This window comes from Schistocerca cancellata, chromosome 8 (assembly GCF_023864275.1).
Source record: "Schistocerca cancellata isolate TAMUIC-IGC-003103 chromosome 8, iqSchCanc2.1, whole genome shotgun sequence".
Taxonomy (NCBI): Eukaryota; Metazoa; Arthropoda; class Insecta; order Orthoptera; family Acrididae; genus Schistocerca; species Schistocerca cancellata.
Genome location: NC_064633.1, coordinates 96,886,374 through 96,898,922, shown reverse-complemented (window position 1 = coordinate 96,898,922; position 12,549 = coordinate 96,886,374). Strand labels below are relative to the sequence as shown.

At 42.4% G+C, this 12,549-nt stretch overlaps 2 non-coding genes across 2 annotated transcripts; both read right to left on the bottom strand.

The window, feature by feature from the left end:
- Positions 1 to 11,569: 11,569 nt before the first annotated feature.
- On the bottom strand, positions 11,570 to 11,644 carry Trnas-cga (transfer RNA serine (anticodon CGA)). Its single transcript has one exon. It is a non-coding gene; the product is annotated as a tRNA-Ser (tRNA).
- A 226-nt stretch (positions 11,645 to 11,870) lies between these two features.
- Positions 11,871 to 11,945, bottom strand: Trnas-cga (transfer RNA serine (anticodon CGA)). Its single transcript has one exon. It is a non-coding gene; the product is annotated as a tRNA-Ser (tRNA).
- Positions 11,946 to 12,549: the final 604 nt, after the last annotated feature.

Here is a 12,549-nt window from a genome sequence, read left to right as displayed (position 1 = left end):
AGAAAATGTAGTCCATCAACAAAGGAGGTGGCTTACAAAACACTCGTTCGACCTATACTTGAGTATTGCTCATCAGTGTGGGATCCGTACCAGATCGGGTTGACGGAGGAGATAGAGAAGATCCAAAGAAGAGCGGCGCGTTTCGTCACAGGGTTATTTGGTAACCGTGATAGCGTTGCGGAGATGTTTAACAAACTCAAGTGGCAGACTCTGCAAGAGAGGCGCTCTGCATCGCGGTGTAGCTTGCTCGCCAGGTTTCGAGAGGGTGCGTTTCTGGATGAGGTATCGAATATATTGCTTCCCCCTACTTATACCTCCAGAGGAGATCACGAATGTAAAATTAGAGAGATAAGAGCGCGCACGGAGGCTTTCAGACAGTCGTTCTTCCCGCGAACCATACGCAACTGGAACAGGAAAGGGAGGTAATGACAGTGGCACGTAAAGTGCCCTCCGCCACACACCGTTGGGTGGCTTGCGGAGTATAAATGTAGATGTAGATGTAGATCTGCATTTGGTTGTACCTTGTTCGCTCAATGCCTGCCAGAATATCCTCTTTAACATCCTGAATGAGGCTCCCTGGCATGCACACTGGGTGCACCTGGTTTTCCTTCCCATCACTTGCTGCCATTTCCTTGAGGGGTACCGTTATTCACAGTACTTTTGAAGTGATGACATCTAATAGGCCCCTTCCCATTTGCCTTAGCTGCCCTTGTCTCAGGACACAGCATGTTTCCCAACAGGTGAATGGAGTCTGATTGGCTCATGTTCTGCTTCAGTGGAAGACAACACCTTAAACTTGTTGGTTAGTTTGGTGGGTGCCAACATCCTGAGTTCTCTCTGATCTCTGTCTGTCCTGTACAAGACTCCTAGAATTACCACTAAAACACCACTCAGACAGTAGGACGAGTAATGATGGGTCCTCTGTTTCCTGCAGGAGAGACTGTATCCACAGGCGAGCATAGTACTTGAAGCACCTTCGGCATCCATGGTACACAGCTATTGCTAGTCCTCCCAACACTTCCATTTGCAGCGGTTCTAACCGCTTGACGAATGTCAAGGTAAGTTACAGTTAATATATATACAACGTGTGTATATCAAATTTTGGGAATATTCTCATTTGAAAGCTATAGAACACGGCAGTTGTGACGTCATGGTTTGTAGCTGCACAAATTGTAGAAGAAATACGATTTTATCATATAATGATACCCAAAAAAGACTGCAAGACATTAATGTAGTGCCCGCATCTCGTGGTCGTGCGGTAGCGTTCTCGCTTCCCACGCCCGGGTTCCCGGGTTCGATTCCCGGCGGGGCCAGGGATTTTCTCTGCCTCGTGATGGCTGGGTGTTGTGTGCTGTCCTTAGGTTAGTTAGGTTTAAGTAGTTCTAAGTTCTAGGGGACTTATGACCACAGAAGTTGAGTCCCATAGTGCTCAGAGACATTTGAACCATTTGAACCATTTGAACCATTAATGTAGTGACAGAAGAGAAGAGATACGCACCTTGTGTATGTGTTTAGTCTGAAGGTTAGGATGATAATAATACTACGGAAGTGACAGGGACCTGACAAGATTTACAACTCAGCAATAGTCTGATAGGAAGTTAAACCTGGTCTGATAGCTTGGACAACGCTAAAAGTGTAGAACAGGCTTAAAATATATAGTCGCACTCTCTTGAGAGGGCGGATTTCAGTTCCTGTGGCTATCATCGTTATACATTATTTCGCTGACAGCCACAGTATCCACAAACAGAAAAACAGCTTATGTGTGGAATGAATAAATTTTTATATCTATATTTTAATTATACTTTCTTGACATTTTTATACTATTTACTGTATTTATGCATACCTTACGACGCTACTCCCACCTCTGTAACTCAGTGGTCAGTTTGTCTGGCTGCTATTCGAAGGATCTGGCTTCGATTCACGACACTGCCAGAGACTCTTCATTGATGGGAGGACGAGATCAGGATGACTCAGTCTATTGATGATTTGCTTGACTGAGAATGAGCGGCTCCGAGGTCAATAAAGCCTTGAACCGCCAGGAGAGTGGTGTGCTGACCGCACAAATTTCCCTACTACATGCAATGCCGCAATTGCCAGAGGACGACACGGCGGTCGGAGGGTCCAGTTTGGCCCCTCAGGGTCAGAATGTGGAGTTTTGTTTTGCTTTTTATTAGACCGTACGACCCTTGTAAGTGGTTGGTTAAATGAATTAAGAGTCATTAGAAGATAATAGAAAAACGTCTCCCATAGGATCATCCCTAGTAACGCCGTGCGGTGCTCACACCAAGCTTCGGTTCAAGAGCCGGTTTTCCTTCACTCCTCCCCCTCTCCCCCCACTTTCTACAAACTTGCTGGCTGAAGAAAAGTTTTTGAGCGTATTATAATTGGACACTTTTATATGATCTGAGTAAAGGTGTAGCAAAGTATCTAGCTGAAGCAGAGGCTAAGGCGCGGTCCTCTGCACCATGTCAAACGTACTTATAAAAAGGTATAGGGCCTAGGAGTAAGGGGATGGGGCGTAACTTAGCTGTGGGAATACTAGGCTATAATAGGGAGGATGCATAATTAAGCTCGTCAGTCAGGCAGTCACGTTCTTCAGACAGAAAGCTCTGACCGAGGGGGAAGTCAGACTAACAAAAAATAATAGCCCTTGCATGGACGAGGAATCAAAGTTTATTGAAAAATCGATAGAGACGGACAGTATCTGGTCATAAAAACACATGAAAACTAGAGGCTGTGACGTTTTCTAGCAGCCACAGGGGAATTGTATTCTTTACCTGTAGACGCTGATACTCATCTACAGTGTTAGGCTAGTGGATCATACTGATCTTTCAGCGACTCCATGCAGACTGTAAAATATATTTTAACCATTCAGAACCGATGCCGATCGCGAATCAGCCTGTAAATTCAAGCGCGAGCAATTGTAGTGCAGCATGACGTACCGCCAGTCACGGTTTGCGCACAACCAGTAATCCCGCTCTCGCTCTCTTACTTCCCCCACCCCTTCACAACAGGTTCTTTAGAAAATTAGCTCCAAACATCTGATTACTTTACTTATAAATTAAATAAAAATTATAAAAATTAAATATTTGCTGATAAGCATGTAAAACGTTCGCGATGAAGATGAAAGACCCTAATAATGTAGGTTTAATTAGTTTTGTATTATTCACCCATAGATTAATGAAAAAGTCAAAACCAAAACTGGTAAACTTAAAAGTATCGTACGATAACTACCTTTCAACACAGTTTTTTAAATTCTGTGAACGTTTATACAAGTAATTTGGGATCTACTTACATTTTTCAGAAAAGTTAGTTTTGATCGAGAATTATGTGTTGTATACAATAATATAATTTTGTAGGAATTTTCAGAATCAGATTCTGTCTGTAAAATTGGCATCGAATAGAAATTTTCAGAATCAGGTACTGCCTGCAAAATTGGCAGAGAATAGAGTTAGGAGTAAAGAAATAATAAATTAAAACGTCACACTTGATGCTGAAGCTGAAATATGAATATGAAACATGTAGTAAGCAATAAACTGCTTTCCTTCCAATATTTTGTGGGGTTGTAAGTGAGAGAGTTCAGAAAAGATTTGAAATTTGTTTAAACTTCGCTGGGAGAGCTCTCATTATCAAACACAAGGTGAGTATAGTCTGGGTAAATTCGCCTCTGTCTTAAGAAAGGTTAGTTTGTAACGATTCCCACTGTTTATGACTTGATTTCTTCTGAAGTATGTGTTGTACAATGATATAATTTTGCAAGCATATTCGATTATGCATGTGGATATTCTCTGCAAAATGTGTAGCCAGGATCAACCAGAGTGGCCAAGCGGTTAAATTATGAAGTAGACGCAGCTTGTCCTGCAGATCTCCGAAGTTGAATAATGAATGACAAGTGAAATATTTTTTGGGTATTTCTTGAAATTTCCCGGCGGATGGAATATTTCACATTTTTCATTCGGGAGTACATCCGGGATCTTATCAATACTTCTACCGATATTATAAGTGGATTAAAATTTTTGCAAGCGACCCACCTTGAAGATGGGTGAAAGGTCGTCATCCGAAACATCGATACAAGGGTTAATAATATTCCAGATGCACACCCGAACAACGCTGGAATAATATTTTTGGAGTAGTTCTGTATGTTGAAACAACTCTCATCCAAGAGTCTGATAGCATTCTTGATAACGACGTTAGGAAGATACCGTGATATGAAAATACTGGGCCAAGCGGTTCTAGGCGCTTCGTTTTGGAACCGCGCGACCGCTACGGTCGCAGGTTCGAATCCTGCCTCGGGCATGGCTGTGTGTAATGTCCTTAGGTTTAGTTAGGTTTAAGTAGTTCTATGTCTAGGGGACTGATGACCTCAGATGTTCAGTCCCATAGTGCTCAGAGCCATTTTTTTTGTGTAGACAGTAGAGATAGTAGAAAGGAGTATAATAGACTGTGTTGAGATCACTATTGTGTCGGGATACAGAGCGTGGAATGTGGTGGAGCAAGTCGGTCAGCGAGCTGAGCGTTAATGATGAAACATCGGCAAAACAAGAACTGATTATATCAAAGTTTACAGTTGTGTAGCCATCTCTGTGCCGGCGCCCAGGCTGGCGGCAGTGCAGCGCACGGCCTAGAGACTTGCTGATGCTCTCTCAGCTATCTCTGGCAGACTTTGCCCCGTGGTGTCCAGCTCATGTAGACGCGTTGGTGGGCTAGTGACAGGCTGCGTTGGTGATCGACGTAGTCCGTAAAACAGCCCCGCTGCTCAGGACGGACTGAATTTTTACGAAGGGGTTTGGTTGGTTGATCTCGCAGTATAAATAACTGGTTCAGTTCTAAATAGTTTTATTGGTTCAAAAACGCGGCCGATTTCAGGCTGCTAGAATCTGATCTTCAGGTGTACAAGACTGCAAACAGAAAAATGAAGATGCTATAATAAGAGGCTGTATAAGACTTAACACTTGTCTGTAACGATAATAGTGAGGCTTCAATGTCCAACTACACTACTGGCCATTAAAATTGCTACACCAAGGAGAAAGGGTATTCATTGGGCAAATATATTATACTAGAACTGACATGTGATTACATTTTCACGCAATTTGGGTGCATAGATCATGAGAAATCAGTACCCAGAACAAGCACCTCTGGCCGTAATAACGGCCTTGATACGCATGGGCATGGAGTCAAACGAAGCTTGGATGGCGTGTACAGGTACAGCTGCCCATGCAGCTTTAACACGATACCACAGTTCATCAAGAGTACTGACTGGCGTATTGCGAGTAGCCAGTTGCTCGGCCACCATTGACCAGACGTTTTCAATTGGTGAGAGATGTGGAGAATGTGCTGGCCAGGACAGCAGTCGAACATTTTCTGTATCCAGAAAGGCCCGTACAGGACCTGCAACATGCGGTCGTGAATTATCCTGCTGAAATGTAGGGCTCTGCAGGGATCGAATGAAGGGTAGAGCCACGAGTCGTAACACATCTGAAATGTAACGTCTTCTGTTCAGTGCCGTCAATGCGAACAAGAGGTGACCGAGACGAGATGATGATGATGATGATGTTTGGTTTGTGGGGCGCTCAACTGCGTGGTTATCAGCGCCCGTACAATTACCCAATCTTTGCTCAGTCCAATTTCGCCACTTTCCTGGATGATGATGAAATGATGAGGACAACACAAACACCCAGTCATCTCGAGGCAGGTGGTGACCGAGACGTGTAACCAATGGTACCCCATACCATCACGCCGGGTGATACGTCAGTATGGCGATGACGAATACACGCTTCCAATGTGCGTTCACCGCGATGTTGCCAAACACGGATGCGAGCACCATGATGCTGTAAACAGAACCGGGATTCATCCGAAAAACTGACGTTTTGCCATTCGTGCACCCAGGTTCGTCGTTGAGTACACCATCGCAGGAGCTCCTGCCTGTGATGCAGCGTCAAGGGTAACCGCAGCCTTGGTCTCCGAGCTGATAGTCCATGCTGCTTCAAACTTCGTCGAACACGTTCGTGCATATGAATGTTGTCTTGCAAACGTCCCCATCTGTTGACTCAGGGATCGAGACGTAGCTTCACGATCCGTTATAGCCATGCTAGTGATACGAGACCGTCGGGATCCAGCACGGCGTTCCGTATTACCCTCCTGAACCGACCGATTCCATATTCTGCTAATAGTCATTGGATCTCGACCAAAGAGAGCAGCGATGTCACGATACGATAAACCGCAATTGCGATAGGCTACATCCGAAAGTCGGAAACGTGATGGTAAGCATCATAACAACGTTTCACCAGACAACGCCGGTCAACTGCTGTTTGTGTATGAGAAATCGGTTGGAAACGTTCCTCGTGTCAGCACGTTGTAGGTGTCGCCACTGGTGCCAACCTTGTGTGAATGCTCTGAAAAGCTAATCATTTGCATATTACAGCATCTTCTTCCTGTCGGTTAAATTTCGCGTCTGTAGCACGTCATCTTCGTGGTGTAGCAATCTTAATGGCGAGTAGTGTAGAAATATGAGGTCGATACGGTCGGGTTGGACGGAATGAAAACAAGGGTGGTGCACCAGATAGCCGCAAAATAACGTAAGGTAAGTCGCCGATGAAAGGAAGAAAAAGAGAGAGGTATACTAACGTCATTAAAGAACATGGCAAGGGCTCTGAGCACTGAGCTGCGGGCAGGTGACAGTCGCACTTGAAGCAGAGATACGAGAACTGTCAGCACTTCTGCACGGCGTGGATATGAGCAACAGCGTAGTCCTTCCTACCAGTCAGGGGCACCTCCCGAATACTGCGACAGACGGAGAGCGTGCCAAACATCACTATCAGTTGGGTTCAGCAGGTCGGAGGTAGAAGTTTCCACCTCTTCTCATGAGTAGTTGCGAAATCGGCAGCTCACAGCGAGTACAGAATACCGGACGTGTGGGAGTCTGTATGGTGGAAGTCATCTTGGCCAGCTGTAGCAGCACATCACAGGTTTTTTCTCGCAACTGGTGTACTGAAACGTAAGGATGGAGACCACAAAGCTCGGAAGCCTGAGTATTTATTACTTTTTGTTTGAGGTTGGCGACGAAGGACTGTGACGTACTTTTTCGGATTCATCACCGGTCTACCCCACCTCTCCATTTCGCAAGAATGACTCTCAGCGCTTCAGCTTATTGACTTTCTATGGTATCACAAGGCTAATAGATGTTACTGAGAAACTTTTACTCTGTGTTACGAAATCGAGCTGTGGTGTTAAAATGATGTGATCTCTTCTCTTCTCTGGGATCATGTTGCTGAGTTTACGATTCAAGCCTCTCATTCGCACGAGGAAAGGAAATATCTCCTGGGTTCGCTCTGCTCTCCGCAATGTCAGCCTTCTGCCTGCTTGTAGTTTTGATTCCGACATCGGGTATTGGCCTGGCTTGCCTTTGATTGGTGTTGCTTGGAGACAACTCTCAGAAAATTTTACTTTTGCCCATTTTTGCTACGCAACAGAAGCATTAAATTAAAACGCCATGCATGATGCTAAACTGTTTCAGCATGAAAAGCGAAATTTCAGTAAGCGACAGGTCTTTTTTCTCTCTTTATTTTGTCGATGATACCAGCGAGAAAAAGTTCCGAAATGGTTTGAAATTATATGTGAACTTTGTTGGAAGTCATTAAGTGTTTATTCTCCAATGCTACGCAAATACAGTCTGAGTAATTGGCAAGCAGTGTGCCTTCTTGACTCAAGACATGTACATAGTTTCTAACTTTAACACTTAACTTATTGTTTTAAACCTTTAAGGTAAGATTATACCTCTTAATGTCCAGATTATGACATCATTTTAAATTTTTAAACTAGTGAATTATTAAAATTTTTAAATTATTTAAGTATATGAAATACTGAAAATTTCAACTGGAGTCAGATACTCTTTTTTGTGCTGACGGGACGCTCACGACGCTTCGTCTGGCGATGCAACTGGCCACATGCTGCAGGCATAGGCGTTTTACTTCTAAACGTGTAGGTGTGGGGATGCTGCGACCTCTTTTGTCGTTTGCCAGGAGAACACGCGCCGATCGCTTTATAGCTGGTAGTAAAGGATAGCGAATCTGCTGAGGGACAACATCCTAGCCTCACTTGGTTGACGTTATGTGTTTTCAAATTTCTGCCACAATGGGTAACGGAACTTCTTCTGTTTTTCTTTCCCTTCAACATTGTGTATCTCTATAAAAAATCTGCCCGCAGCTCGTGGTCGTGCGGTAGCGTTCTCGCTTCCCGCGCCCGGGTTCCCGGGTTCGATTCCCGGCGGGGTCTGAGATTTTCTCTGCCTCGTGATGGCTGGGTGTTGTGTGAAGTCCTTAGGTTGGTTAGGTTTAAGTAGTTCTAAGTTCTAGGGGACTGATGACCATAGATGTTAAGTCCCATAGTGCTCAGAGCCATTTGAACCATTTTTTTAAATAAAAAACCTTCTCAACCAATATATAGCGCGTTCCTCAATGTGGAATGTTCCCACCAACTGAATGGTGTATGTTACATTGTCACTGTGATGCCAACTTGTGATGTTTCTGGAACTCTTAATTATTAATGGCCCGTTTTCAAACAATATGCTATACTGATGAACATCACAGTAGAACTCTCGGACTTATTTAGCGATTACATGTTTTTGTATACATACGTGTTTCGTATATGAGAAAGATGAGTTAGAAGATATGTAGCTGTCGATAAGTAACTAAACTAATGGAAGAATGAGCAGATGCTACGTTATGTAAATAAGATAAAAATTCAAGTCAGTAGTCTGATGACATTGAAATTGTCTTCCACTATTGTACATAAATACATAAAATTCTTACACTAACATAAATTTCTTCTAAAGACCTCAATGCGATGATTTCTATTGCAACTGAATTAATCGAAAGCTAGTGGCCTATTGAATGTTGTAACAGTCAATACAGTATAATTATCTGACTACATAAATTTGGAAAATTTCACTGCAAAAGTCAATGAGTAGTATTTCATTTAGTAATATGGATGCTAAAGAACCAGCGAAACGTGGAAAAATGGATGCAGTTAGGAAACTAGGCAAATGATAACCAAACGAGGAGAAGAGAATTCATAAAAAATTAAAGGAACAGTGAAAGACGCCTTCGTGGAACAAGGCAGTGACCTGCAGCGAGTACTCCTCACAATATGCAGATCACAGTTCTACGGTTCAGATAAATGGAAATCAGGTGTGCACAAGGAAATAGAACAGATGGGTGTGCCTGACACATTAACCATAGGTGCGGCTCTTGTATAAAATTAATAATCATGACCACATGAGTGGGCAAAGCTGCCTACTTAAATTAAACAGGAATTCATCATAAATTATTTACAAAGTTAACTGAATACAAATTAGCATAAGATACGAGCATCTTAATCAAATGAGTGCTATATGGAAGATGAACCCATGGAAATAGTTATGCATGTAATGTTAGACTGCGATATGTAGCTCATAAAAGGATGAAGATTACTCTGGTAAATAATCTCATATAGAAGTATCTAACTGAACTGAAAGTCAGGGTAGCATCAGTCATTATGATGGCAACGATTTTTTAGGTAAGGGGGCAAGCATGTATGAAAAGCCAACAATAAAGTCATGGCCAAGAGATAATTGTACGAAGTGTGATTGATCAACCTTACATAAAACATCAAAACCTGCCTATCCCCTCATCAGTAATACTGACTCGCCTCATTGGCATGTGAACTTAACACTTGTGTCGGCACTGCTGCAGGTGATGGGCTGCCAAGTGCTGCCTTGTCTCTCTTGAATGGCAAACGATTGACACACTCCGAATCAGAGATGGAAGGTAATCAGAATCAGAATCACAGTCAGAATGAAACTGAATCCATGATCCAGACTGTTACTGAAAGTAAAGAATAAGGCGGCAAATCAGCATCGAATGACTCTATAAGCTTTCACTACGCCTTCTGCCATCAGAATGTCGCCAGTCTGAAGGACTGATGCAACCTCAGCAATTGGAAACCCTCGTCTCTAACGGTGACTAGCTTGTTATGTAGAATTTCATGATCACTTTCGCAAAGTTGCGAGTTCCTACGAATGGTAAGACACAGTTCCTACAGTTTGTAGACGACAACCAACCGAATCTCGTCCTGGTTTTCTCCACAGAACTCCGCATGGACTGTCAATGAATAGCGTCGCCAGAATGCGTCGGCATACTAAAAAGTTGGTCCTCGACGATGGTACTGCGCAAAATGAAATGAGGGTACAGCATTGTTGGCTGGGAGGCCCCAGCCTGGGAAGTTCGGCAGCCGAGTGCAAGTCTTATTGCAGTCGATGCCATATTGGGGGACTTGTGTGCTGGTGTTGAGGATGAAATGATGATGAAGACAACACAACACCCAGTCCACGAGCAGAGAAAATTTTCAACCTGGCCAGGATACGAACCCGGAACCCCTGCATGGGAGGAAAGCATGTTACCATGGAGCTAAGCAGGTGGACGGTGTCGCACAAATTCCACTTTATGAACTGATCATATATAGCCGTGTCAGCCGGAGTGACTTACTGTTCACAGCCTGATGTTTAAAAAATAAAAAAAATCTCTCGTGGCTGTGTCACTCATGATTTTCTTATTTTTCACAAAATTCTCCTAATCTCCCAGGACATACAAAAACCATCTACTATCCCTTTCACCTTATAATAATATAATATAATAAAATAATATAATAAAAATAATTTATTTTATGTACATTCCCAATAGGCGAATGTAATGTAATTAAATAAATGAGAGAATTAACTATTATTTTAAAAACGATTTTTAAAAAAGCACTTTTATAACTTTTCCTTAGCCCCAAAAAATGTCCTGTTTTTGAATTCTGTGAAAAACGTGTTTTTTAAAATTATATTAATGAATAATCACATAAAAAAATTTACTTTCTGCTTTAGCAGCCATAAGATTATGAAGATGAAATAAATATGATTTCAGGACCTAAATTTTTAGTCTCTGGTTTAAAAAAAAATCTAAATCAGATAGGTAAGAAAGTTACTTTACTTTTAGCTACTTTCTTCACAGAAATCTTCTGTTTTAATATTACAAATATAACTGTTGTATCTTGTTAACATAATTCAATATTTTCTCCATATTTAGGTTTCATAACTCTGTAGTGAAAATCATACATTAATTCTTTAGATAATTCAAGTATACTTAATCCAACATGAATAGGTTTATTAAATATTATTTTAGTTTTCAGAATGAGATTTTCACTCTGCAGCGGAGTGTGCGCTGATATGAAACTTCCTGGCAGATTAAAACTGTGTGCCCGACCGAGACTCGAACTCGGGACCTTTGCCTTTCGCGGGCAAGTGCTCTACCAACTGAGTTACCGAAGCACGACTCACGTCCGGTACTCACAGCTTTACTTCTGCCAGTACCTCGTCTCCTACCTTCCAAACTTTACAGAAGCTCTCCTGCGAAACTTGCAGAACTAGCACTCCTGAAAGAAAGGATATTGCGGAGACATGGCTTGCCACAGCCTGGGGGATGTTTCCAGAATGAGATTTTCACTCTGCAGCGGAGTGTGCGCTGATATGAAACTTCCTGGCAGATTAAAACTGTGTTCCCGACCGAGACTCGAACTCGGGACCTTTGCCTTTCGCGGGCAAGTGCTCTACCAACTGAGCTACCGAAGCACGACTCACATCCAGTACTCACAGCTTTACTTCTGCCAGTACCTCGTCTCCTACCTTCCAAACTTTACAGAAGCTCTCCTGCGAAACTTGCAGAACTAGGACTCCTGAAAGAAAGGATATTGCGGAGACATGGCTTAGCTACAGCCTGGGGGATGTTTCCAGAATGAGATTTTCACTCTGCAGCGGAGTGTGCGCTGATATGAAACTTCCTGGCAGATTAAAACTGTGTTCCCGACCGAGACTCGAACTCGGGACCTTTGCCTTTCGCGGGCAAGTGCTCTACCAACTGAGCTACCGAAGCACGACTCACGTCCGGTACTCACAGCTTTACTTCTGCCAGTACCTCGTCTCCTACCTTCCAAACTTTACAGAAGCTCTCCTGCGAAACTTGCAGAGCACTTGCCCGCGAAAGGCAAAGGTCCCGAGTTCGAGTCTCGGTCGGGCACACAGTTTTAATCTGCCAGGAAGTTTCATATTTTAGTTTTATTCATGTGAATAGCAGCAAGATTTTCATGAAATACAGTTCTATGTTTAAAGTTTGGTTTAGCTACAAGTTTATCAGAAATTTAACTATTTGAAAGTAATTTTATATCTTGTCTGTTTCTTATATTTTCCACTGATTTACCAAACACAGAATTATTCATTAATTTATAGAAATATTTTTCAAAATCATTTGTAGCTTTAGTTCTTAACTGTGTGTTTAGATCTATATTCTTTTTTAACCAATCAGATTGTTTAAATTTTAAAACTTTACGTATTTTTGTAAGTTTCATTCCTAAAGATAAATATTGTTTAAGATTTTTATATTGTACCACATAATTACACTTTTTATCTAAAGTAGTTATTAATTTACTTTCATTTGTACCTGGGACAAATTTCGATTCAGGAGCTAGTGGTAAATCCTT